This window comes from Scylla paramamosain, chromosome 1 (assembly GCF_035594125.1).
Source record: "Scylla paramamosain isolate STU-SP2022 chromosome 1, ASM3559412v1, whole genome shotgun sequence".
Taxonomy (NCBI): Eukaryota; Metazoa; Arthropoda; class Malacostraca; order Decapoda; family Portunidae; genus Scylla; species Scylla paramamosain.
Genome location: NC_087151.1, coordinates 21,927,569 through 21,953,622, shown reverse-complemented (window position 1 = coordinate 21,953,622; position 26,054 = coordinate 21,927,569).

The following is a 26,054-nucleotide window of genomic DNA, read 5'->3' as shown; positions in this document are numbered from 1 at the left end:
GGTCCTTATCCGTCCATGCATGGAATATGCTTCACATGCTTGGGGGATTCCACTCATACGGCTATTTTAGACAGAGTGGAGTCAAAAGATTTTCGTATCATCAACTCTCATCTAACTTATTTGCATCAGCTTCTTTCTCACCGACGCAATGTTAAATCTTTAGCTACCCTCTACCGCTATTTTCATGCTAACTGCTCTTGTGATCCTGCTAACTACATGCCTCCCCTCCGCCTGCGGCCTCTCTGCACAAGACTTTCTTCTTTCTTTCACCCCTATTCTGTCCACCTCTCTAATGCAAGAGTTAACCAGTATTCTCAATCATTAATTCCTTTCTCTGGTAAAGTTTGGAACTCCATGCCTGATTATGTGTTTCCACCTTCCTATAAACTGAATTCCTTCAAGACACTTATCATTTAAGACACTTATGCATTTTTGACTGCCGCTTCGGAACCTGTTCAGGGACCATTGTCTCAGTGTGTTATTTATTTATTTATTTTTTATTATTTTGTATTTTTTTTTTGTTGGTGGAGGATTTTTGTTGCCCTTGGCCTGTGTCCCTACATAAAAACGTGTTTTTAAATTTCTTAGCTACCAAAACGCAAAAAAAAACAAAAAAAAAAAAAACGTAAAAAGAAGCCTATATAAAGAAACGAAAAGACATCCATCACAAACTTGTAATATGAGTGTTTTTGATGTCCTAAGGTATCAGAAAGCTAAAACACGTTAATAGTACATTATACCAAAAAGCTAAAATGCATATAAAGAGACCTATGTGAAAGAAAAAAAAAACTACATTATCAAAGTGCATGCAAAGCACACTATATTGGAAATGAAAACAACTTTACCAAAAACGAGGTTTTTGAGGTATCAAAACGTTCAAACGCAAGCACAACACCCTTTTTGGAGAAACGGAAACACTTTATAAAAAAAATATGTATTTTTGAGTGTTTTTGAGCTTTTTACGTACCCAAACACCCTTTCTGAAGAAACAAAACGACATTACCTAAAACATGTGTTTTAAGTTATTTTTTTTTTATCTTATTAGGTAACAACACGTCAAAATAAATGCAAAGTACACAGTATAAGGAAACTAAACGTTATTACCACAAATGTCTCCGATGTGTGTTTTTAAGGTTCTTAGTTGCTGAAACACTAAAACACATGAATATTACTCTGTATTTTAGAAACAATATCTTTATCAAAAATGTGTACTATGAGTGTGATTCACCATGTTAAATACCAAAATGCCAAAATGCATACAAGTAACCCTTTTTGTAGAAACAGAGAAATATTTCCAAAAACGTGTGCTTTAAGTATTTTTCAGTTTCTCAGGTAACGAAATGCGGAAACACATGCAAAGTAGCCAATGTATGGAAATTAAATTATATAATCACAAAAGTGTGTTATCAGTGTTTTTGATGTTCTTATGTATCAGAATGCTAAAACACGTGAATAGTGCTCTATATTGGGAGAGAGATTAATATTACCAAAAAAAACGTGTATTATGAGTCTTATTCATCATGTTAGATACCAAAATGCATAAAAAAAAATACTATATGAAGAACCTGAACTACTTTACCAAAAATATGTATTATAAATGTTTTTGAATTTGCTAGGTACTAAAGCGTCAAAATGCATGCAAAGCACACTATATTTGAAAATAAAATAACATTACCGAAAAAAGTGGGTTTTCATGGTTTTCAACTGTTTACGTGCCGAAACGCTAAAAGACATTCAAAACATAAGACTCATTTATGGAGAAATCGAACAAATTCATTTTAAATGTATTTTTAGTGATTTTTTGAGCTTGTTAGGTAACAAAACCCCAAAATGCAAGCAACACATTCTATATACGATAATGAGATGACAGGTCCAGAAACGTGTCATTTGCGTGTTTTTGAGCATATCAGCCACGAAAACACTGAAAAGCATGGAAAACACCCGATATAATAAAATTAAAGAATATTACCAAAATCGTGTATTTTGACGGTTATTAAGCTTGTAACATACCAAAACTATAAAATGGAAGCAAAAATACACTTCCTGGTGAAAAAAAAAAATTACAAAAAACAGATGTTTTGAGTCTGTTTGAGTTTATCAAAATGCCAAAACATATGGAAATATGCTAATATGTGGATACAATGATAGTATTACAAACGTGTTTGACAAGTGTTTTTAAGGTACACTGGTGCTGAAACGCTAAAACATGTTAATATTACTGTATGTTTAGTAACAGAATGTAATTAACAAAAATGTGCATTATGAGTCTTATTTACCGTGTTAGGCACCAAAACGACAAAATGCATAAAAAGAAATCTATATGGAGAAACAGAACTACGATACCAATAACCTGTATTATGAATGTTAGGTACCAAAACGCCAAAGTGCATACAAAGCACACGAAATTAGAAAAGAAAACATCACCAAAAAAGTGTCTTTTTAGTGTTTTCAAACTAGTTACGTACCAAAACCCTAAAACGCACGCAAAAAAAAAAATATATATATATATATATATATATATATATATATATATATATATATATATATATATATATATATATATATATATATATATATATATATATATATATATATATATATATATATATATATATATATATATATATATATATATATATATATATATATATATATATATATATATATATATATATAAATAAATAAATAAATAAAATGGATAAAACAGAGCAACTTCATCAAAAGAGTGTATTTTAAGAGTTTTTTTTTTGTCTTGTTAGATACCAAACCTACAAAATGCATGGAAAGCATCCTATAACGGGTAATGAAACAACATTACCAGAAACCTGTCATTTTCTTGTTTTGAGCATACAAGGCACCAAAAACCTAAAAGCATGGAAAACATCTCGTTTGGGAAAACTAAACATTACTAACAAATCATGCATTTTAAGTGTTTTTGAGCCTCTTACGTACTAAAACTCTAAAATACATGTAAAACACCATTTCTGGAGGAACAGAACAATATTATAAAAAAAACTTAGGGTTTAGGGTGTTTTCGAGTTTATTAGGTACCAAAACCGCAAATAAAATGCAAATTAGCTGATACGGGAAAATAAAACAATATTACCACAAATGTGTCTTATGAGTGTTTTTAAGGTTCTTAGGTGGTGAAATGCTAAAACTTATGAATATTTTCATATTGAGAAACATAACATCATTTCAAAAAAATGTATATTTTACATGTTTTTCAGTTTATTAGATACAAAATCGCAAACTAGCCAATATAAAGAAAAGAAAGAAATTGTATAATCAGAAACATTTGTTATGATTGTTTTTGATGTTCTTAGGTATCAGAACGCTAAAGCACATGAATAGCTCTATACTGAGGAACAAAACAACAATAATTATTATCTTAGGTACCAAAAAGCTAAAATGCATAAAAAAAAAAAAACTATGAAGAAACCGAACTACATTACTAAAATACCTGTATTATGAATGATTTTTGTTTTATTTATTTGTTAGGTGCCAAAACGGCAAAGTGCATTCAAAGCACACTATATTAAAAAGAAAACATTACCAATAAGTTATTTTTTCAGTGTTTTGATCTTCCTACGTACCAAAAACGCTAAAACGCATGCTAAACTTTCTTTTAGGAGAAACTGAACAACTTCACCAAAAAAGTGTATTTTTAGTTTATTTGCGCCTGTTAATTACCAAAATGACGAAATGCATGGAAAGCACCCAATATGGGGATATGAAATGACATTATCAGAAACGTGTCATTTGCGTTTTTTTTAAGCATATTAGGCATAGAAACGCTAAAAACAAAGGAAAAAAAAACCCTCTATTGGAAAACTAAAACAATGTTATCAAAATTATGTCTTTTACTTTTTTTAAGCTTTTCATGTACCAAAACTCTAAAATACATGGAACATTACCCAAAACGTGTCTTCGATGTTTTTTCAGTTTCTTAGGTACTAAAACGGCAAAACACATACAAATTAGAAAATATAACAAAAATAAACCACAAACGTGTCTTATGAGTCTTTTTAAGATTCTTAGGTGCAGACACGCTAAAACATATGCATATTAATCTATGTTAGGTAACAGAATATCATTAACAAAAAACGTGTATTATGAGTATGATTCACCATATTAGTTACCAAAATGCAAAATACATACAAAGAACACATTCTGGAATAAGACAATATTTCCAAAAATTTGTGTTTTAAGTGTTTTTTTTTTTTTTCAGTTTGTTTGGTACCAAAACGACAAAAGACGTGGAAATTAGCCAATACAGGAAAACGAAACGATATAATCACAAAAGTGTATTAGGAGTGTTTTTGAAGTTCCTAGGTATGAAAACGCTAAAACACGTGAATAGTACTCTAAATTGAGAAACAGAACACCATTACCAAAAAACGGGTATTATGAGATTTTCACAATGTTAAGTACCAAAACGCTAAAATGCATACAAAGAAACCTGTATTTTTATTTTTTTTTTATTTTATTTATTTATTTATTTTTCATGTAGGAGAGACACTGGCCGAGGGCAAAAAAAATCCAATAAAAAAAATAATAATAATAAAAAAAAAAAGCCCACTGAGATGCCAGTCCCAGAAAAGAGTCCAGAGCAGTAGTCAAAAACTGAAGGATAAGTGTCTTCAACCTCACACTTGAAGGAATTCGTCAAAGGAAGATGGAAATGCAGAAGCAGGCAGGGAGTTCCAGAATTTACCAGAGAAAGGGATGAATGACTGAGAATGCTGGTTAACTCTTGCATTAGAGAGATGGACAGAATTGGGGTGGGAAAAAGAAGAAAGTCTTGTGCAGTGAGGCCGCGGGAGGAGGGGAGGCACGCAGTTAGCAAGATCAGAAGAGCAGTTAGCATGAAAATACCGGTAGAAGATAGTTAGAGATGCAACATTGCAGCGATGAGAGAGAGGCTGAAGACAATCAGCTAGAGAAGAGGAGGTGATGAGACGAAAAGCTTTTGATTCCACGCTGTCTAGAAGAGCAGTGTGAGTGGAACCCTCCCAGACATGTGAAGCATACTTCATACATGGACGGTTAAGGCCCTTGTACAGAGTTAGCAGCAGGGCGTGGGTATTAGAAAAACTGGCGGAGACGTCTCAGAACGCCTAACTTTATAGAAGCTGTTTTAGCTAGAGATGAGGTGTGAGGTTTTCACTTCAGATTATAAGTAAAGGACAGACCGAGGATGCTCAGTGTAGAAAAGGGGAACAGTTGAGTGTCATTGAGGAGGAGGGGATATTTGTCTGGAAGGTTGTGTCAAGTTCATAAATGGAGGAACTGGTTTTTTGATGCAAGGAACAATACCAAATTTGCTCTGCCCCAATCAGAAATTTTAGAAAGATCAGAATTCAGGCGTTCTGTGGCTTACCTGCATGAAATGTTTACTTCTGAAGTCTATGAAAAGACGTGGAAAAGTGCAGGGTGTTATCATCAGCGTAGAAGTGAATAGGACAAGAAGTTTGGTCTAGAAGGTCATTGATGAATAATAAGAAGAGAGTGGGTGACAGGAAAGTATCCTGAAGAACACCACTGTTAATAGATTTAGAAGAACAGCTTTGTACTAGACTCTATCAAAAGCTTTTGATATATCCAAGGTAGAGTTTTTAGCAAAGGTTTAAGTGAAGAGTTCAGCTTTAGAGATAGATGTGATAGCAGTGGTGCCATCTGATTGAAATATATGAGGGAAAGAAAAAGAAGCAAAGTTATTGGAGATATTTTTGGCTAGGTGCCAGAAGTCACAAGGGGAGTTAGATCATAAAAAAAAATTTGACACTTTCTGTTAATGTAGGAGTTTTTCGCTAGTTGGAAAACAGACTTTGCATGGTTCTGGGAAGAAATATAAAGTGCATGAGATTCTGGTGATGGAAGGCTTAAGTACCTTTGGTGGGCCACCTCTCTATCATATATAGCATATATATAACACGAGAACAAGCTGTGTTAAACCAAGGTTTGCAAGGTTTAGGTCGAGAAAAAGAGGGAAGAATGTACGCCTCTATGCCAGACACTATCATCTCTGTTATGCGCTCGGCACACAAAGACGGATTTCTGACACGGAAGCAGTAGTCATTCCAAGGAAATTCAGCTAAATAGCCAGGTCCTTCCAAGATTCAGAGGCAAAACGACAGAGGCATCTTCGCTTAGGTGGATCCTAATTAGAGCGAGAAGACAAGATACAGATATGAGATTGTGATCGGAGGAGTCCAATGGAGAAGAAAGGGTGACAGCATAATCAGGATTAGAGGTCAGGAAAAGGTCAAGAATGTTAGGCATATCTCCAAGATGGTCAGGAATACGAATAGGGTGTTGCACCAATTGCTCTAGGTCGTGGAGGATAGCAAAGTTGAAGGCTAGTTCACCAGGATGGTCAGTGAAGTGAGAGAAAAGCCCAAGCTGGTGGTTAACATTGAAGTCTCCAAGAATGGAGATCGCTGCAAATGGGAAGAGACTCAGAATGTGCTCACTTTGGAAGTTTAGTCAAAGAATTTCTTATTGTCAGAGGAGTTAGGTGAGAGGTATACAGCACAGATAAATTTAGTTTGAGAATGACTCTGTAGTCGTAGCCAGATAATGGAAAACTCGGAAGATTCAAGAGCGTGGGTACGAGAGCCGTTGCGCACATACACGCAACATCCAGCTTTGGATTGAAAACGAGGATAGGGAAAGTAGGAGGGAACAGAAAAGGGGCTACTGTCAGTTGCCTCAGACACCTGAGTTCAGTGAGGAAAAGAAGATGAGGTTTAAAAGAGAAAAGCTGGTGTTTTACAGATTGAAAATTAGATTAGTATGAAACCTAACTACATTACCAAAAACCTGTATTATGAATGTCTTTAACTTGTTAGGTACCAAACCGCCAAAATTCATGCAAAGCACACTATTTTGGAAAAGAATACATTATCAAAAACGTGGCTTTTGAGTGTTTTCAGCTACTTATATACCAAAACGATAAAACTCATGCAAAACACCCTTTATAGAAATTAACCTCATCAAAATAGTGTATTTTGAGAGTTTTTGAGCTTGTTAGGTATCAAACCTCCAAAATGGTTGGAAAGCATCATTTAAGGGTAATGAAACGACATTACGAGAAACGTGTCATTTGCTTGTTTATTTTATTTTATTTGTTTAGCAAATTAGGCACCAAAATGCTAAAAAGTATGGAAAAAAATTTATTTAGAAAACTAAACAACTTTAACAAATTCTGTTTTTTGAGCTTTTTTTAGCTTCTTACATAAGAAATCTTTAAAAATACATACAAAACACCTTGTCTGGAGGAGCAGAACAGCATTACTAAAAACATGTGTTTTGGGTGTTTTTTTTTAGTTTATTAGGTATCAAAACACATGCAAATTATCTCAAACGTGTCATATGAGTGTTTTTTAAGGCTCTTAGATGTTGAAACGCTAAAGCATATGAATATTAATCAAAATTGAGGAAGAGAACATCATTACTAAAAACTTGTATTTTGAATGTTATTCATCATGTTAGTTCCTACATCGCCAAAATGCATACAAAAACCATTTCTGAAAAAAAAAGTATTTCCAAAAATGTGTGTTTTAAGTGTTAAGTGTTAAGTACCAAAACACCAAAACACTTGCAAAATATCAATATGGGAAAAATGAATTATATAATCACAAGCATGTGTTACGTGTGTTTTTGATGTTCTAATGTATCAGAAAGCTAAAACACGTGAATAGTACTCTATATTAAGAAACAGAACAGTATTTTTCAACATGTTAGGTACCAAAACGTCAAAATGCATGCAAACCAAAAAAAAACAAAAACAGAACTACATTACCAAAAAACTGTATGATCAATGTTTTTTTTTTTATATATTGTTAGATACCAAAACGCCAAAGTGCGTGAAAAGTACAATATATTGGAAAAGAAAACAACTTAAAAAAAAATGTTTCTTTTAAGTGTTTTCGGATTCTTACAAACCAAAACTCTAAAACGCATGCTAAACACCCTTTTTTGGGGAAACAGAACAACTTTATCAAAAAGTATATTTTGAGTGTTTTGAGCTAGTTAGTTATTAAAGCCCCAAATGCATGCAAAACATCCTATATGGGATAACGTAACAATATTACCAGAAACGTGTTATTTGCCTCTTTCTAAACATATTAGGGACCTTAACGCTAAAAAGCATGGAAAGCACCATAAAATGAACAATTAAACAATGTTATCAAAATTGTGTCTTTCCAGTGTTTATGAACTTTTTAGGTACCAAAACTCTAATATGCATCCAAAACACCCATTCTCGAGGAACAGAAAAACATTACCAAAAAGGTATGCTTTTGAGTTTATTAGGTACGCAAAAACACATGCAAATTAGCCAATATTGGGAAACTAAATGATATTGTCAAAGACTTGTCTTATGAGTGTTTTTGAGGTTCTTAGGTGTTAAAACACTACAACACATGAATAATACTCAAAGTTGAGTAACAGAATATCATTAATAAAAATGTGTATTATGAAAGTGATACACCATATTAGGTACAAAATCTTAAATTTTTGGAAAAACAAAAAACGTTTGTTTTATTTTTTTTTTCAAGTTTTTAAGTACTAAAAGGCCAAAAAACATGCAAAATAGCCAATATAGGGATACCAAAAGATATAATCACAACCGTGTATTATGACTGTTTTCGATTTTGTTAGATATCATAACTCTAAAACACATGAATAATATTCTATACTGAAAAACAAAACAACTTTATGAAAAAAAAAAAAAACGTCTATTATGAGTCTTATTATTGTACGTTAGGTACAAAAACGATGAAATGCATAAAAAGAAACTTACTTTATTGGAAATGTTCTGTTTCTCCAGAAAAGTTCTTTGTATACATTTTTGGCGTTTTTGTACTTAATATGGTGAATGAGCCTCATAACATACACATTTAGTAATAACGTTTTCTTTCTCAATATAGATTAATATTTATTTGTGGTAGCGTCTCATCACCTAAAAACCGTAAAAAAAAACTCTCATAAGACACGTGTGTGGAAATATCGGTTAGTTTCCCCATAATGGCCGATTTGTAAATGTCTAGGCGTTTTGGTATATAATGAACTGCAAAAAAAAAAAAACACTTAAAACACACATTATTGGTAATGTTGTTATGTTCCTCCAGACAGAGAGTTTTGCATGCATTTTAGAGTTTTGGTACGTAAGAAGCTCAAAAAAAAAAAAAAAAAAAACACTCAAAAAACACTTTATTTGTGAGATTATTCTGTTTCTCCTTAAGGGATGTTTTTCATGAATTTTAGCGTTTTGATACGCAAAACCTGAAAAAAAAACATGTTTTTGGCAGTTGTTTTATTTTCTAATAAGATATCTTAAGATATCTTAAGATATCTAACTAAATAAAAAAACAGTCATAATGCAGGTTTCTTAATATAGGCATATAGGTATACATGCATACAGGTAAGCATTTTGAAGTTTTCGCACCTATCACAGTGAATAAGATTCATAATTCATAACGCTTTTCTTAATGTTGTTCTGTTTCTGAATATAGAGTATTATTTTTGTGTTTTAGCGTCTTGATAGCTTTTGTTTGTGATTATTTCGTTTCGTTTCTCTATGCTGGAACCTTTGCATAGGTTTTGGCATTTTGATATCTAACAAAAACACTTAAAACACACGTTTTTTTTAATATTATATGCTGATTTTTTTTTATTTATTTATTATTTATTTTTTTTTCTCCAGAATTGTTCTTTCTATGCATTTTGGTGTTTTGGTACGTAACATGGTGAATCACACTCATAATACACATGATGCTTTTTTTGTTCCCCCAATATAGAGGAATATTCATAAGTTTTAGCGTTTCAGCACCGAAGAATCTTAAAAGACACTCATAAGATATGTTTATGGTAATATCGTTTAGTTTCCTCATATGTGCTAATTGCATATGTTTAGGCGTTTTTGCACCTAATGAACTTAAAAACACTAAGTACACACGTTTGTGATAAAGTTATGTTCTTCCGGAACATAACTTTTTTGATACCTTAGAACATTAAAAAAAAAAAAAAAAAAAACATATACACGTTTGTGATTATATCTTTTCATTATATATGCTAATTTGCATGTATCTGGCAATTTCGTACCTAACAAGCTGAAAAACAATTAAAACTCATGCTTTTGGATTTTTTTTTTTGTTGTACCTAACAAACTGAAAATACTTAAAGCACACATTTTTGAAAAATGTTGTTCTGTTTCCCCAAGTACAAGGCCAAAATCCATAGAAAGTACCCTATATGGGAAAGTAAAAGACATTAAGAGAAGCGAATTATGCGCATTATTTTCTTTTTTATTTCTTAGGTAAAAAAGGCGAAAAGGCGTTAATAGCACTGTATATGGAGAAACGAAACACCACTGACAAAAATTTTTTTTTTGTGTGTGTGTTTTTTGAACTATTTAAGTATCAAAACGCTAAAACTCAAATAACCCTTTATGGAGAAACAAAAGACATTCAGATAAGAGACATTTCAGATATGTGAGTTTTGAGCTTCTTAGGTACCAAAACGCGAAATCGCATCAGTAACACCCTATATCGAGAAAAAGAACATAACCAAAAACTTGAATTTCAAGTTTTTTTAGGTACCAAAAAACGCAAAAATGCTTGCAAAGTCAATTATATTAAGAAATGAAATGACATTACTAGAAACATATTTTGAGTATTTTTGTGCATGTTAAGCTCCAAAACTCTAAGAAAAAAACAAAAAGTATGGAAAGCACCCATTATGGGAATAGAAAAGAACTTTACCAAAAACTTATCTTTTTCGGCTTCCTACGTACCAAAACGCTGAAACGCATGCAAAACACCCTGTAAGAAGAAACAGAATAGTATTACCAAAATAAAATAAAAAATTGAGTGTTTTGAGCTTGTTACGTACAAAAACGCCAAAATACATGGAAAGTACACTATATGAGGAAACGAAAGAATATTATGAGAAACGTTTATTATGAGTGTTTTTTACCTTCTTATGTAACAAAACGAGATAAAACATGAATAGCACTCTAAATGGAGAAACTGAACATTACTAAAACTTTTATTTTCGTGTATTTCACATGATTTAGGTACCAAAACGCCAAAATGCATGCAAAGCACTCTATATGGCGAAAAGAAACAACATTTCCAGAAAAGTGCCTTTCGAGTGTTCATGAGTGTGTTAGGCAGCAAAACGCTAAAAAAAAAAAAAAAAAAAAATAGAAAACACCTTATATTGAAAAAGAAAACAAGATTACTAAAATCATGTCTTTTGAGTGTTTTGAACTATTTATGTACCAAAACGATAAAACGCAGGGAAAACATCCCTTATGCAAAAACACAATAACGTGTTTTTTTTTTTTTTAAGATACCAAAACTCGAGAGCACATAAGACTCTATATGGAGAAACAGAACATTAACAAAAACGTGTATTTTAAATGTATATCACATCTTTAGGTATCAAACAACCAAAATGCATACAAAGCACATTAACTGGAGAAAGGAAACGAGATTTAAAAAAAAAAATGTATTTTTGACGAGTGTGCTAAGCCCCATATCGCTAAGAAGCATGGAAAGGAACCTCTATGAGAAAAAAAATAACATTACAAATAACGACTTTTTTTCAGTCTTTTGAGGTACTTACGTACCAGAACACTAAAATGGATGGAAAACAACCTTTTATGGCGAAACAGAATAACATTACTAAAAATCAATACCTTGTGTGTTTTTTTAGCTTGTTACGTAGAAAAAGCCATAATGCATGCAAAATACTCAACATGGGGAAACGAAAAGACATTACGAGAAACGTGTATTATGAATTTTTGGGCTTTTTAGGTAACAAAATGCTAAAACGCATGAGTAGGACTTTATACGGAGAAAAAAAAAAAAAACAACGCTACAAAAAAGAGTATTTTGAGGGCATTTCATATTGTTAGGTATCAAAACGCCAAAATGCATGTAAAGCACTTTATATAAGAAAAGGAAAAGAAATTTCTACAAACGTGTCTTTTGACTGTTTATGAGCGTGCTAGGCACCAAAATGATAAAAACATGGAAAACACCCTATATGGGAAAGTAAAATATCATTACCAAAAACGATTCTTTTCATTTTTTTTAGCTACTTTCGTAGGAAACGCATGAAAACACCTCTTATGTGCAATAATAGAATAAATTTACCAAAATCGTGTATTTTGAGTGTTTTTCAGTTTGTTACGTAGAGAAATACAAAAAAGCATGCAAACTACTGCATATAGGGTAATGAAAAGACATTATCAGAATTATGCATTATTATTATTGTTATTATTATTATTATTATTATTATTATTATTATTATTATTATTATTATTACTATTATTATTATAGGTAAGAAAACGCGAAAACTGTTAATAACACTCTATATGGAGAAAAGGAAAAAAAAATACGAAAAACGTGTATTTTTATTTTTTTTTTTACATTGTTAGGTACCAAAACGCAGAAATATATGCAGAAATGTATGTAGAAATGCATCCCCTTATATGGGGAAAAGAAAAGACATTACAAGAAACGTATCTGTTGAGTGTTTTTCTGGATATTAAGCACCAAAACGCTAAACAGCATGGAAAGCACCATATATGGAATCAGAAAACAAGTATTTTGTGCGTTTTTAACTACTTACGTAAAAAAACACCAAAATATAAAGGAAAGGACATTACGAGAACCGTGTATTTTGAGTGCTTTGAGCTTCTTAGGCACCAAAAACGCTAAAATGCCTGAATAGCACTCTATAAGGAGAAAGAGAACATTACCAAAAATGTCTATTTTGAGCGTGTTTCTCATTCTTAGTAACGAAAACGCCAAAATGCATGCAAAACGCACTATATGAGGAAAGGCAACGAGATTTGGAAAAAAAAAAAACATGTCTTTTGAGTATTTATGAGCGTGCTACGAACCATAACGCTAAAAAGTATGGAAAGCAAACTATATGGGAAAACAAACCAACATTACCAAAAAAGTCAGTAGTTTTGAGCCAAAACGCTAAGACGTTTGTAAAGCACCCTTTATAAGGAAAAATAAACTAACTATTACAAAAATATTAGTAATCTGAGTTTTTGAGCTTGTTACGTAGAAAAATGCCAAAATGTGTTCAAAATATCCTGTATAAGGAAACGAAATGACATTACGAGAAACATGTATTATAATTTTTTTACTTAGATATCTAAACACTAAAATGCATGAAAAGCACTCTATATTTTAGGTATCAAAGCGCTAAAACGGATGAATAGCATTCCATATGTGGAAACAAAACAATATTACCAAAAACGTGCATTTTTAAGTGCTTTTAACATTGATAGGTACCAAAATGCGAAAATGCATAAATAGCACCTTATATGGGGAAAGGAAACAAGATTTCCAGAAACGTGTTTTTTGAGTGGTTATGAGCGTGCTAGGCACTAAAACGCTAAAAAGCATAGAAAACACCTTATAAGGGAAAGGAAAACAACATTACCGAAAACGTGTCTTTTGAGTGTTTTTGAGGTGCATACTGAGCTAATACTCATGCAAAACACCCTTTATGGGAAAAAGTCAATAACTTTACTAAAAAAGTGTATTTTGAGGGGTTTTTTTAGCTTATTACGTAAAAAAGCCAAAATGCATGTAAAATACACTAAACGTAATAACGAAAAGACATTACAAGAAACTTTTATTATGAGAGTTTTACGCTTCTTAGGTACCAAAATGTTAAACGCACGATTAGCACTCTATTTTGGAAAAAAAGGACATTTCAAAAACGTGTTTTTTTTTTTTTCAGAGTTTTTCACATTGATAGATACCAAAACGCAAAAAGCATTAAATGTCCCCTATATGGAGAAACCAAGAGACATTACCAGAAACGTGTCTTTTCAGTGTTTTTTTTTTTTTTTTTAGTGTTTGGTACCAAAAAAAGCTAGAAATAATGGAAAACACAAATACGAAACATTAAGTGTGTCTTCGGACAATTTTTTTTAACTTCTTACATACCAAAACGCTGAAAGCCATGGCTAAGGAAAATTACATTACTAAAAAAACAAGTATTTTAAGCTTTTTAAGGTTGTTACGTTGAAAAATTTAGAATTGCAGGGAAAGTACCCTATATGGGGAAACGAAAAGACATTATGAGAAACATGTAATATAAGAGGTTTTGAGTTTCTTAGGTACCAAAACTCGAAAACGCATGAATAGCTCTCTGGTGAAAAGAACAATATTACAAAATATGAATATACCAAGTGTATTTCACATTTTTAGATGCCATAACGCTAAAATGCATGCAAATCACAATATATGAGGAAAAGAAACGACATTTCCAGAAACGTGTCAGAGACGTCTCAACAGCATTACCAAAAACGGGTATTTTTAAGTGTTTTGAGCTTGTTACGTACATAAATGCCAAAATATATGGAAGTACACTATCTGGGGAAAGGAAAGGACCTTACAAAAACCGTGTCGTATGAATGTTTTTGAACTTTTTAGGTAGCATAACTCGAAAAGGCATGAATAGCATTCTATATGGAGAAATATAACATTACCAAAAACACGTATTTCGACTGTAATTCACATTTTTATGTACCAAAACGCCAAAATGCACGCAAAACACCCTTTACGAGAAAAAGAAACGAGATTTATAAAACCTGCCTTTTGCGTATTTATGAACCTCCTAGTCACTATAACGCTAAAAAAAAAAAAAAAAGCATGGGAAGAACCTAATATTGGAAAACAAAACATTACGAAACACGTTTCTTTTCATAGTTTATGATCTACTTACAAGTCAAAACGTTAAAGCTCGTGTAAAAAAAATCTCTATGAATGAAAATAACACTACAAAAAACAAGTATTTCGAGTGTTTTTTTTTTTACGTTTTACTTAGAAAAAATGCATTTTGCATTTTTCTAAGTAAAAATGCAAAGTCTTTTTTGCATTTTTACTTAGAAATTTTTTACTTTTTTTTGCATTTGCCCAAAATGCAAAAAAATATTTTATTGAAAAAACATAATAACATTAACAAAAACAAGTTATTTAAGTGTTTTTAACCTTGTTATGGACAAAAAACGCAAAAATGCATGGAAAGTACCTTACATAGGGAAAGAAAAGGACACTATGAGAAACGTTTGTTATAAGTGTTTATGATCTTCTTGGTATTAAAACTTGAAACAGCATGAATAGCACTCAATATGGAGAAAGAGAACAAAATTACGAAAAAAAAATATGTGTTTTGAGTGTATTTCACATTAATAGGTACCAAACCGCCAGCATATACGTAAAGCATACTCTATGGGGAAAGGAAACGACTTTGAAAAAAGAAAAAAAATGTCTTTTAAATATTTATGAGTACGTGGTAGTCACCATAACCCTAAAAATCATGGAAACACCTTATATGAGAAAACAAAACAACTTTACCAAAAAAGTTTTCTTTTTAGTGTTTTTTTTTTAGCTACTTACATAGCAAAAAGCTGAAACACATGCAAAACACCCTTTAAGGAGAAACAGAAAAACAATACCAAAAACAAGGAGGAGGCAGTAGGCACCTGCCGAAACGATAATTACTCCCATTGAGGTCTAAAGCATAGTTTAGAGGGTGCTGTGAACTTATCATTAAACCTAACAGTGACCTCACTGAACGTTTCCCTTTGTGTCTCACAACACAAGGGGGCAGTCACAGCTTGCCCTCTAAAGAGAACTCTCTTCCTCCACACAAAACTACAAGCACCTAATAACACACACACCCTTCACTCAAAAATTTTATAATCATCATGGCGACTCCTACACCAGCCTCGGAGTCCTCATCTGGAGAGGGGACCATAAATGTCCCCAGGTCGGACTGCCTTTCTGTCGACGACACTAAGTGTCTTGACACACCCCTCAACTTTTCCTTCATTAACTTCTGCAACATTCGCGGTCTAAGATCTAATTTTCAGTCTGTAGAACACCACCTCTCCTCTTCTAAACCTCATCTTCTTTTCCTCACTGAAACTCAGCTGTCTGAGCCAACTGACAGTAGCCTCTTTTCTGTTCCCTCCTACTTTCTCTATCCTCATTTTCGATCCAAAGCTGGATGCTGTCTTTATGTGCGTAGTGACTTAACCTACTTTCGTGCCCTCACTCTTGAATCTTCCGAGTTTTCCACCATCTGGCTACGACTACAGAGTCACTGTCAAACTAAATTTATCTGTGCTGTATACCTCTCACCTAACTCCTCTAACTATAAAAAATTCTTTGACTATTTAACTTCCAAAGTGGAGCACATTCTGACTCTCTTCCCTTTTGCAGAGATCTCCATTCTTGGATACTTCAATGTTCACCACCAGCTTTGGCTTTCCTCTCCCTACAATGACCATCCTGGTGAACTAGCCTTCAACTTTGCTGTACTCCATGACCTAGAGCAATTGGTGCAACACCCTACTCGTATTCCTGACCGTTTTGGAGATACGCCCAACATTCTTGACCTTTTCCTGATCTCTAATCCTTCTGCTTATGCTGTCACCCTTTCTTCTCCTTTGGGCTCCTCCGATCACAATCTCATATCTGTATCTTGTCCTATCGCTCCAATCCCTCCTCAGGATCCCCCTAAGCGAAGGTGGCTCTAGCGTTTTGCCTCTGCTAGTTGGGGGGACCTGAGGAGGTATTTTTTTTACTTTTCTTGGAATGACTACTGCTTCCATGTCAGAGACCCGTCTTTGTGTGCTGAGCACATAACAGGGATGATAGTGTCTGGCATGGAGGCGTACATTCATCACTCTTTTTCTCGACCTAAACCTTCCAAACCTTGATTTAACACAGCTTGTTTTCGTGCTATACATGGTAGAGAGGTGGCCCACAAAAGGTACTTAAGCCTTCCATCAAAAGATCTAACTCCTCTCGTAACTTCTGGCATCTAGCCAAAAATATTTCCAATAACTTTGCCTCTTCTTCTTTCCCTCCTTTATTTCAACTAGATGGCACCACTGCTATCACATCTATTTCTAAAGCTGAACTCTTCGCTCAAACATTTGCTAAAAACTCTACCTTGAAAGATTCAGGGCTTGTTCCTCCCTCTCCTTCACCCTCTGACTACTTCATGCTACCTATTAAAATTCTTCGCAATGATGTTTTCCATGCCCTTGCTGGCCTAAACCTTCGGAAGGCTTATGGACCTGATGGGGTCCCTCATATTGTTCTCCGAAACTGTGCCTCCGTGCTTGCACTTTGCCTAGTCAAACTCTTTTAGCTCTGTCTTTCAAAATCTACCTTTCCTTCTTGCTGGAAGTTTGCCTACTTTCAACCTGTTCCTAAAAAGGGTGACCGTTCTAATCCCTCAAACTACCGTCCTATTAAATTAATTTCCTGCCTATCTAAAGATTTTAAATCTATCCTCAACAGAAAGATTCTTAAACCTCTATCACTTCACAAACTTCCATCTAATCACCAATATGGGTTCCGTCAAGGCCGCTCTACTGGTGATCTTCTGGCTTTCCTTACTGAGTCTCTTTTGCATATTTTGGTGAAACTTTTGTTGTTGCCTTGGACATATCAAAAGCTTTTTGATAGAGTCTGGCACAAAGCTTTGATTTCCAAACTACCCTCCTACGGCTTCTTTCCTTCTCTCTGTAAATTCATCTTAAGTTTCCTTTCTGACCGTTCTATTGCTGCTGTGGTAGACGGTCACTGTTCTTCTCCTAAATCTATTAACAGTGGTGTTCCTCAGGGTTCTGTCCTGTCACCCACTCTCTTCTTATTATTCATTAATGATCTTCTAAACCAAACTTCTTGTCCTATCCACTCCTACGCTGATGATACCACCCTGCACTTTTCCACGTCTTTTCATATACGTCCAACCCTTCAGGAGGTAAACATTTCACGCACTGAAAACACAGAATGCTTGATTTCTGATCGTTCTAAAATTTCTGATTGGGGCAGAGGAAACTTGGTATTGTTCAATCCCTCAAAAATTCAATCCCTTCATCTATCAACTCGAAACAACCTTCCTGACAAATATCCCTTCATCTTCAATGACACTCAACTGTCCCCCTCTTCTACACTGAACATCCTCGATCTGTCCTTTACTTATAATCTGAACTGAAAATTTCATATTTCATCTCTAGCTAAAACAGCTTCTATGAAGGTAGGTGTTCTGAGACGTCTCTGCCAGTTTTTCTCACCCGCTCCCCAGCTCCTAACTCTTATCCATCCATGTATGGAATATGCTTCACATGTCTTGGGGGGGTTCCACTCATACTGCTCTTCTAGACAGGGTGGAATCAACAGCATTTCATGTCATCAACTCCTCTCTCTCACCGCCGCAATGTTGCATCTCTAGCTATCTTCTACAACTATTTTCATGCTAACTGCTCTTCTGATCTTGCTAACTGCATGCCTCCCCTCCTCCCGCGGCCTCGCTGCACAAGACTTTCTTCTTTCTCTCACCCCTATTGCTGTCCACCTCTCTAATGTAAGAGTTAACCGGTATTCTCAATCATTCATTCCTTTCTCTGGTAAACTCTGGAACTCCCTGCCTGTTTCTGTATTTCCACCTTCCTATCACTTGAATTCCTTCAAGAGGAAGGTTTCAAGACACTTATCCATCAATTTTTGACTACTGCCTTGAGCCTTTTATGAGACTGGCATTTCAGTGGGCATTTTTTATTGTTTTTTTTTTTTTTTCTCTTGGCCAGTATCCCTCCTATATGAAAAAGAAAAAAAAAAAGTATTTTGAGTGTTTTGAGGTTTTTAGAAAAACACCGAAAATGCAGGCAAAGATCCTTATATGGGGAAACAAAAAGGCATTACAAAAAAACGTGTATTTTGAGAGTTTTTCAGCTTCTTATGTACCAAAGCGGTAAAAGGCATGAAAAGCACTCTGTATGTAGAAACACAAGAACACTACAAAAAAAAAATAAATAAAATTGACTGTCTCACATTGTTAAGTAGTAAATGCCAAAATGCATGCACAACACCCTTTATGGGGAATGGAAGCAAGATTTATAGAAATGTCTTTTTTGAGTTTTTTTTTTTCATCGTGTAAGGCGGCAAAATGCTAAAAACCAAGGAAAACACCCTATATAGAAAAAAAAAACACCAAAAACGTGTCTTTTGAATTTTTTTCAGCTTCTTACATAAAAAACGCTAAAACTCAAGCAAAAAACCCTTTTTAGAAAAAAAAAAACACAATAACTTTACAATAAACGTGTATTTTGTTTGTTTTCAGCTTGTTACGTAGAAAAATGCAAAAAATGCATGGAAAGTATTCAATAATAAAACAAAAAAGATATTAAGAGAAAAGTGTATAATGAGAGCTTTTTTGTGTTTTTAGGTACCAAATTGACATTACCAGAAACGTGTCTTTTGAATGTTTTGTAGCTTGTTAGGCACCAAAATGCTAAAAAAAAAAAAAAAAAAAAAACATGGATATCACCCTCTATAGGAATACAAAACTATAAGAAAAACGTGCCATTTTTTTTTCTAGTTTGTTTTTGAACTTCTTGCGTACATAAACGCTAAAACGTATGTAAAACACCATTCATGATTAAACAGAATAACATTACCGAAAACAAGTATTTTGAGTGTTTTTGAGCTTCTTACATTGAAAAGCACCCAATTGCATGCAAATTACCCTATATAGGAAAATGAAATGACATTACTAGAAACATGTATTATGAGTGTTTGTAAGGTACCAAAATGTTAAAACGCAGGGAAAACACCTTTTACGGAAAAACACAATAACTTTACCAATAACGTGAATTTTGTGTGTTTTTGAGCTTGTTATGTACAAAAAAGACAAAATGCATGGAAAATACCCTATATGGAGAAAGGAAAGAACATTACGAGAAACGTGTATTATGAAAGTTTTGAGCTCGTTAGGTATCAAAACGCTAATACGCACAAATAGCACTCTATATGGAGAAACAGGAAAACATCACCAAAAATCTTTATTTTGAGTGTATTTAACATTATTACGTACAAAAATGTAATGTAATGGAATACAGTACAAGAATATAATGGACGCAAAGCACCTTATATGGGTAAAGGGAACTATATATCTAAAATTGTCTATTTTCACCCTTTATAAGCGTGCTAGCCACAAAAACCAGGAAAAGCATGGAAAGCACCTCATATTAGAAAACAAAACATAACTAAAAGAAATCTCTTTTTTATTGTTTTTTTAGCTACTTATGTACAAAAACGCATAGAAAAATAATTGGAGAAACACATTACCAAAAACGTGTATTTTGCGTGTTTTTGAGCTTGTTACGTAGAAAAAATAACAAATTGCATGCAAGGAACTCTATATAGGGAAACGAAAAGACATTACGTGAAACATGTATTATGAGAGTTTTTGATCTTAGGTTCTAAAATAATGAAACGCATGAATTGCACTTTATATGTGCAAACAGATCATTACCAAAAAAGGTGTATTTTAATCGTTAGAATGTTAGATACCAAAATGCCAAAATGCATGCAAAGCCCCTTATATGGGGAAACAAAATGATGTTACATGAAACGTGTTTTGAGCGTGTTATGTCCCAAAATGATAAAAAACATGGAAAGCATCCTACATGGGGATACAAAGCAATATTACAAGAAACATGTCATTTATTTTATTTTATTGTATTTTATTTATTTATTTTTTACTTACATACCAAAACGCTGAAACGCATGCAAAACTCTCTTTTTGGAAATACATAATTACATGACCAAACTAATATTTTTGGTGTTTTTTTTTTCAGCTTGTTATGTTAAAAAATGTTAAATTCTTGCAAAACACTTTATATTAGGAAACGATCAAACATTACGAGAAACGTGTTTTATGACTGTTTTTTAAGTTTTTAAGGTAACAAAAAAGGAAAAACGCGTTAATAGCACTTTATACAGGGAAAGAAAACATTATCAAGAACATCTATTTTGAGTGTTTTTCACATTGTTTGGTACCAAAACACCAAAATGCATGTAAAGCCCCTTTATATGGGAAAACGAAACGGCATTAAAAGAAACGCATCTTTTGAGTGTTTTTGTATATGGTAGGCAACAAAACACTAAAAAGCATGGAAAGCACCCTATATGCGAATACAAAATATTATTACCAAAAAAGTGTCTATTGTGTGTGTTTTTTTTTAGCTAATTACGTACCAAAACGCTAAAATGGGTGCAAAATAAAAAAAAAAAAACACATTATGCAGAAACATAAAAACATTAACAAAAAGCAGGTATTTTGAGTCTTTTTGAGCTTGTTACGTATAAAAACGCCAAAAAGCATGGAAGATACACTATAAAGGAAAAATGAAAGGACCTTACAGGACACGTGTATTATGAGTGTTGTTGAGCTCCTTAGATACCAAAACGCTAAAACGCATAAATAGCACTTTATATAGAGAAAGAGAATAACATTACAAAAAATAGATCTTTTCAGTGTATTTCACATTGTTAGGTACCAAACGCGAAAATGCATGCAACGCACCCAATATGGGGAAAAAAAAACTACATCTCCAGAAATATGTCTTTTGAGTGTTTATGGGCATATTAGGTAATAAAAAATAAAAAAAAGCATAGAAAGCACCTTATATGGGAAATCATATTAAATAAAAAAAAAAAAATTGTCTTTTGAATGTTTTGAGGTACACACCAAGGCCGTAAAACGCAGCTAAAACACAATTTATAAACACAATAACTTAATCAAAAACGTGTGTTTTTATTTATTTATTTTTTTTTTTTCTGTGCTTGTTATGTAGAAAATGGCAAAATGCATGCAAATATTCTATATGGGGAAACGAAAAGACATAACGAGAAACCTGTATTATAAAAGTTTTTGAGCACTCTATATAGATAAACAGAACGACATTACCAAAAAAACGAGTATTTTGAGTTCACATTCTTAGGTACTAAAAGACTAAAATACATGCAAAGCTCTCTATAAAGAGAAACCAAACGGCATTACCAAAAACGTGTCTTTTGAGTGTTTTAAAGCATGTTAGGCACCAAAACACTAAAAAGCATGGAAATCACACTACATGGAAATAAAAGAAAAAAATAAAACTTTGCTGAAAACGTATCTTTTGAGTTCTTTCTTTTTTCTTTTCATGTACCAAAACGTTTAAACGCATGCAAAACACTCTTTATTGTTAATCAGAAAAAAACAGGTTTTTGAATGTTTTTCAGCTTGTTACGTTGAAAAACGACAAAATGCATGCAAAATACCCTGTATGGAGTAACTAAAAATTTATTATCAGATACGTGTATTATCTTTGTTTTTTTTTTAGCTTTTTTTAGGTACCAAAACGCTAAAACGTGTTAATAGCACTCTATATGGAGAAACAACATCATTACCAAAAAGAAAAATTATTTTGATTGTTTTTCATACTGTTAGGTACCAAAATGCCAAAATGGGAGCAAAACATTCAATATAGGAATATAAATAATTACCCAAAACGTGCATTTTGAGTGTTTTTCATCTTCTTATGTACCAAAACGCTAAAATATTTATTTTGTTTTTCCTTTATGGAAAAACCTTAAAAAAACAAAACATTACAAATTTTTTTTTTTTGTGTGTGTTTTTGAGCTATTTACGTACCAAAATGCAAAAACGGATGTAAAACGTTTTGTGTTTTGAGAAACACAATAGCTTTACCGAAAACGTGTTTTTTGAGCGTTTATGGGTGTGTTACGTAGAAAAAATGCCAAAATGCATGCAAATGAAGCTAAACTTCTTAGATATGAAAATGCTACAACGCATGAAAAGCACTTTATATACAGAAACAGAACTACATTACCAAAAACGTGTTTACAGTGTTTTCACATTGTTAGGTACCAAAACGCCAAAATACATTTATATATGTATATATATATATATATATATATATATATATATATATATATATATATATATATATATATATATATATATATATATATATATATATATATATATATATATATATATATATATATATATATATATATATATATATATATATATATATATATATATATATATATATATATATATATATATATATATATATATATATATATATATATATATATATATATATATATATATATATATATATATATATATATATATATATATATATATATATATATATATATATATATATATATATATATATATATATATATATATATATATATATATATATATATATATATATATATATATATATATATATATATATATATATATATATATATATATATATATATATATATATATATATATATATATATATATATATATATATATATATATATGAGGAACACTGGCCAAGGGCAGCAAAAATCCAATAAAAAAAAAAAGTTCACCGAGATATCAGTCCCAGAAAAGGGTCCAAAGCGGTATTCAAACACTGAAGGATAAGCAACATGAGACCTCCCTCTTGAAGGAATTCAAGTCATAGGAAGTGGAAATAGAGAAGCAGGCAGGGAGTTCCGGAGTTTACCAGAGAAAGAGATAAATGATTGAGAATACTGGTTAACTCTTGCATTAGAAAGGTGGACAGAATAGGGGTGAGAGAAAGAAGACTGTCTTGTGCAGCGAAGCCACAGGAGGAGGGGAGGCATGCAGTTGGCAAGTTCAAAAGAGCAATTAGCATGAAAACAACGGTAGAAGATAAATAGAGATGCAACATTGCGGCGATGAGAGAGAGACTGAAGACAGTCAGTTAGAGGAGATTCCACCCTGTCTAGGCATGGAAAGATTCCTGTATGGGGAAACGAAAGAACTTTACCAGAAACATGTCTTTTGAGTTATTTGGAGCATGTTAGACACGAAAATGCTAAAAAAGCATGAAAATCTCACTATATACAAGTTCAAAAGTATAAATACATGTTTTTTTTTCTTTTATTATTCTTTTTCAACGTCTTATGAACCAAAACGCTGAAACACATGCAAAACACCCTTTATAACTAAACAAAGTAACTCTTCCAAAAAACATATATTCTGAGTGTTTTTGGGCTTGTTATGTTATAAAATGTCAAAATGCATGGAAAATACACTATGGGGAAACGAAAAGATTTTACAAGAAAGGTGTCTTATGATCGTTTTTGAGCTTAGGTATCAAACGGGAAAATTCGTTAATATAACTCGATATGGAGAAAGAGAACAACTTTACCAAAAACGTGAATTCTCAGTGGTTTTAACATTGTTTGGTACCAAAACGTAAAGATGGTACAAAGCTTCTCCATGTATGGAGAAAAAAAAACGACAGTGGAAGAAATGTTTTTTTTTTTTTGTATTTTCTGCATGTTAGTCACCAAAATTCCAAAAAAGCATTAACGTCTCTTTTGAGTGTTTATGACCGAGCTAGGTATTAAAACGTTAAAAATGGAAATGCACTTTATATGGGAAAAGAAAACATTACCAAAAACTTTTTTTTTAGCTTTTTACGTACCAAAAAAAGCTAAATTACATCGAAAAGATCCCTTACTGAGAAACATAATAACTACCAAAGAACGCTTGACTTCTGATCTTGCTAAAATTTCTGATTGGGGCAGAGCAAACTTGATATTGTTCAATGCCTCAAAAACTCAATTTCCCCATCTATCAACTCGACACAACCTTCCAGACAACTATCCCCTCTTGTTCAATGACACTTAACTGTCCCCCTCTTCTACACTGAACATCCTCGGTCAGTCCTTTACTTATAATCTAAACTGGAAAATTCACATCTCATCTCTAGCTAAAACAGCTTCTATGAAGTTAGGTGTTCTGAGACGTATCCGCCAGTTTTTCTCATCCCTCATATATATATATATATATATATATATATATATATATATATATATATATATATATATATATATATATATATATATATATATATATATATATATATATATATATATATATATATATATATATATATATAACGGAAAAAGAAAAAGAAAGGAAAAAGGAAACGAGATTTCCAAACACATGTCTTTTGAGTATTTATAAGTGTGCTAGGGGCCATATCGCAAAATAAGCATGGAAAGCAACCTATATGTGAAAAACAAAGAAACATTACCAATAACGTATATTTTCTGTGTTTTTTGAGCTATGTACGTAACAAAACTCTAAAACGAGTGGAAAGCACCCTTTATGGAGAAACAGAATAATATCATTTAAACAAGTACTTTCAGTGTTTTTGAGCTTTTTACGTAGAGAATGCCAAAATCCATGCAAAGTACTCCAAGTGGGAAACAAAAAGACATAACGAGAAACGTGTATTATAAGTGTTTTTGAACTCCTTGGGTATAAAAAAAGCCAAAAATGCATGAATAGCACTCTATATGGAGAGATAGAATAACATTACCAAAAACGCGTATTTTCAGTGTATTTTACATTGTTAGTTAGAAAAACACCAACATGCAAGTAAAACACCCTATATTGTTAATAGAAATGACATATCAAAAACGTGTCTTCTTTAGAAATCTTCCTATATGGAAAAACTGAGCAACGTTACCAAAAACCGTGAATTTTGAGTGCTTTTGAGCTTGTTACGTACAAAATTGCAAAACTGCAAAAATGCATGGAAGGTACCCTACATAGGGAAAAGAAGGAAAATTACGAGAAACGCGTATTATGTGTTTTTTAGATTCGTAGTTATCAAAACGCTAAAACGCACAAATAGCAATCTATATGGAGAATCTCACCAACTTTACCAAAAAACGTGCATTTTGAGGATTTTTAACATATTTAGATACCAAAACGCCAAAAAAATGCATTCAAACAACGCTCTAGGGTGAAATAAAAAAAAATAATAATAATAATTTCCAGAAACATGTCTTTTGAGTGTTTATGAGCGTGTTAGGCACCAAAACGCTTAAAAGCATAGAAAGCACCCTATATGAGAAAAGAAAACAACATTACCAAAAATGTGTCTCTTTTATTTTCAGCTATTTACGTAGCAAAACGCTAAAGCGCATGTAAAACAATAATATTACCAGAAACATATATTTTGAGTGTTTTGAGCCCATATATACAAAAACAGCAAAATGCATGAACATTAGCCAATATGGGGAAACGTAAAGACATTAAGAGAAACGTGTATCATGGCTGTTTTTCAAGTTTCTTAGATA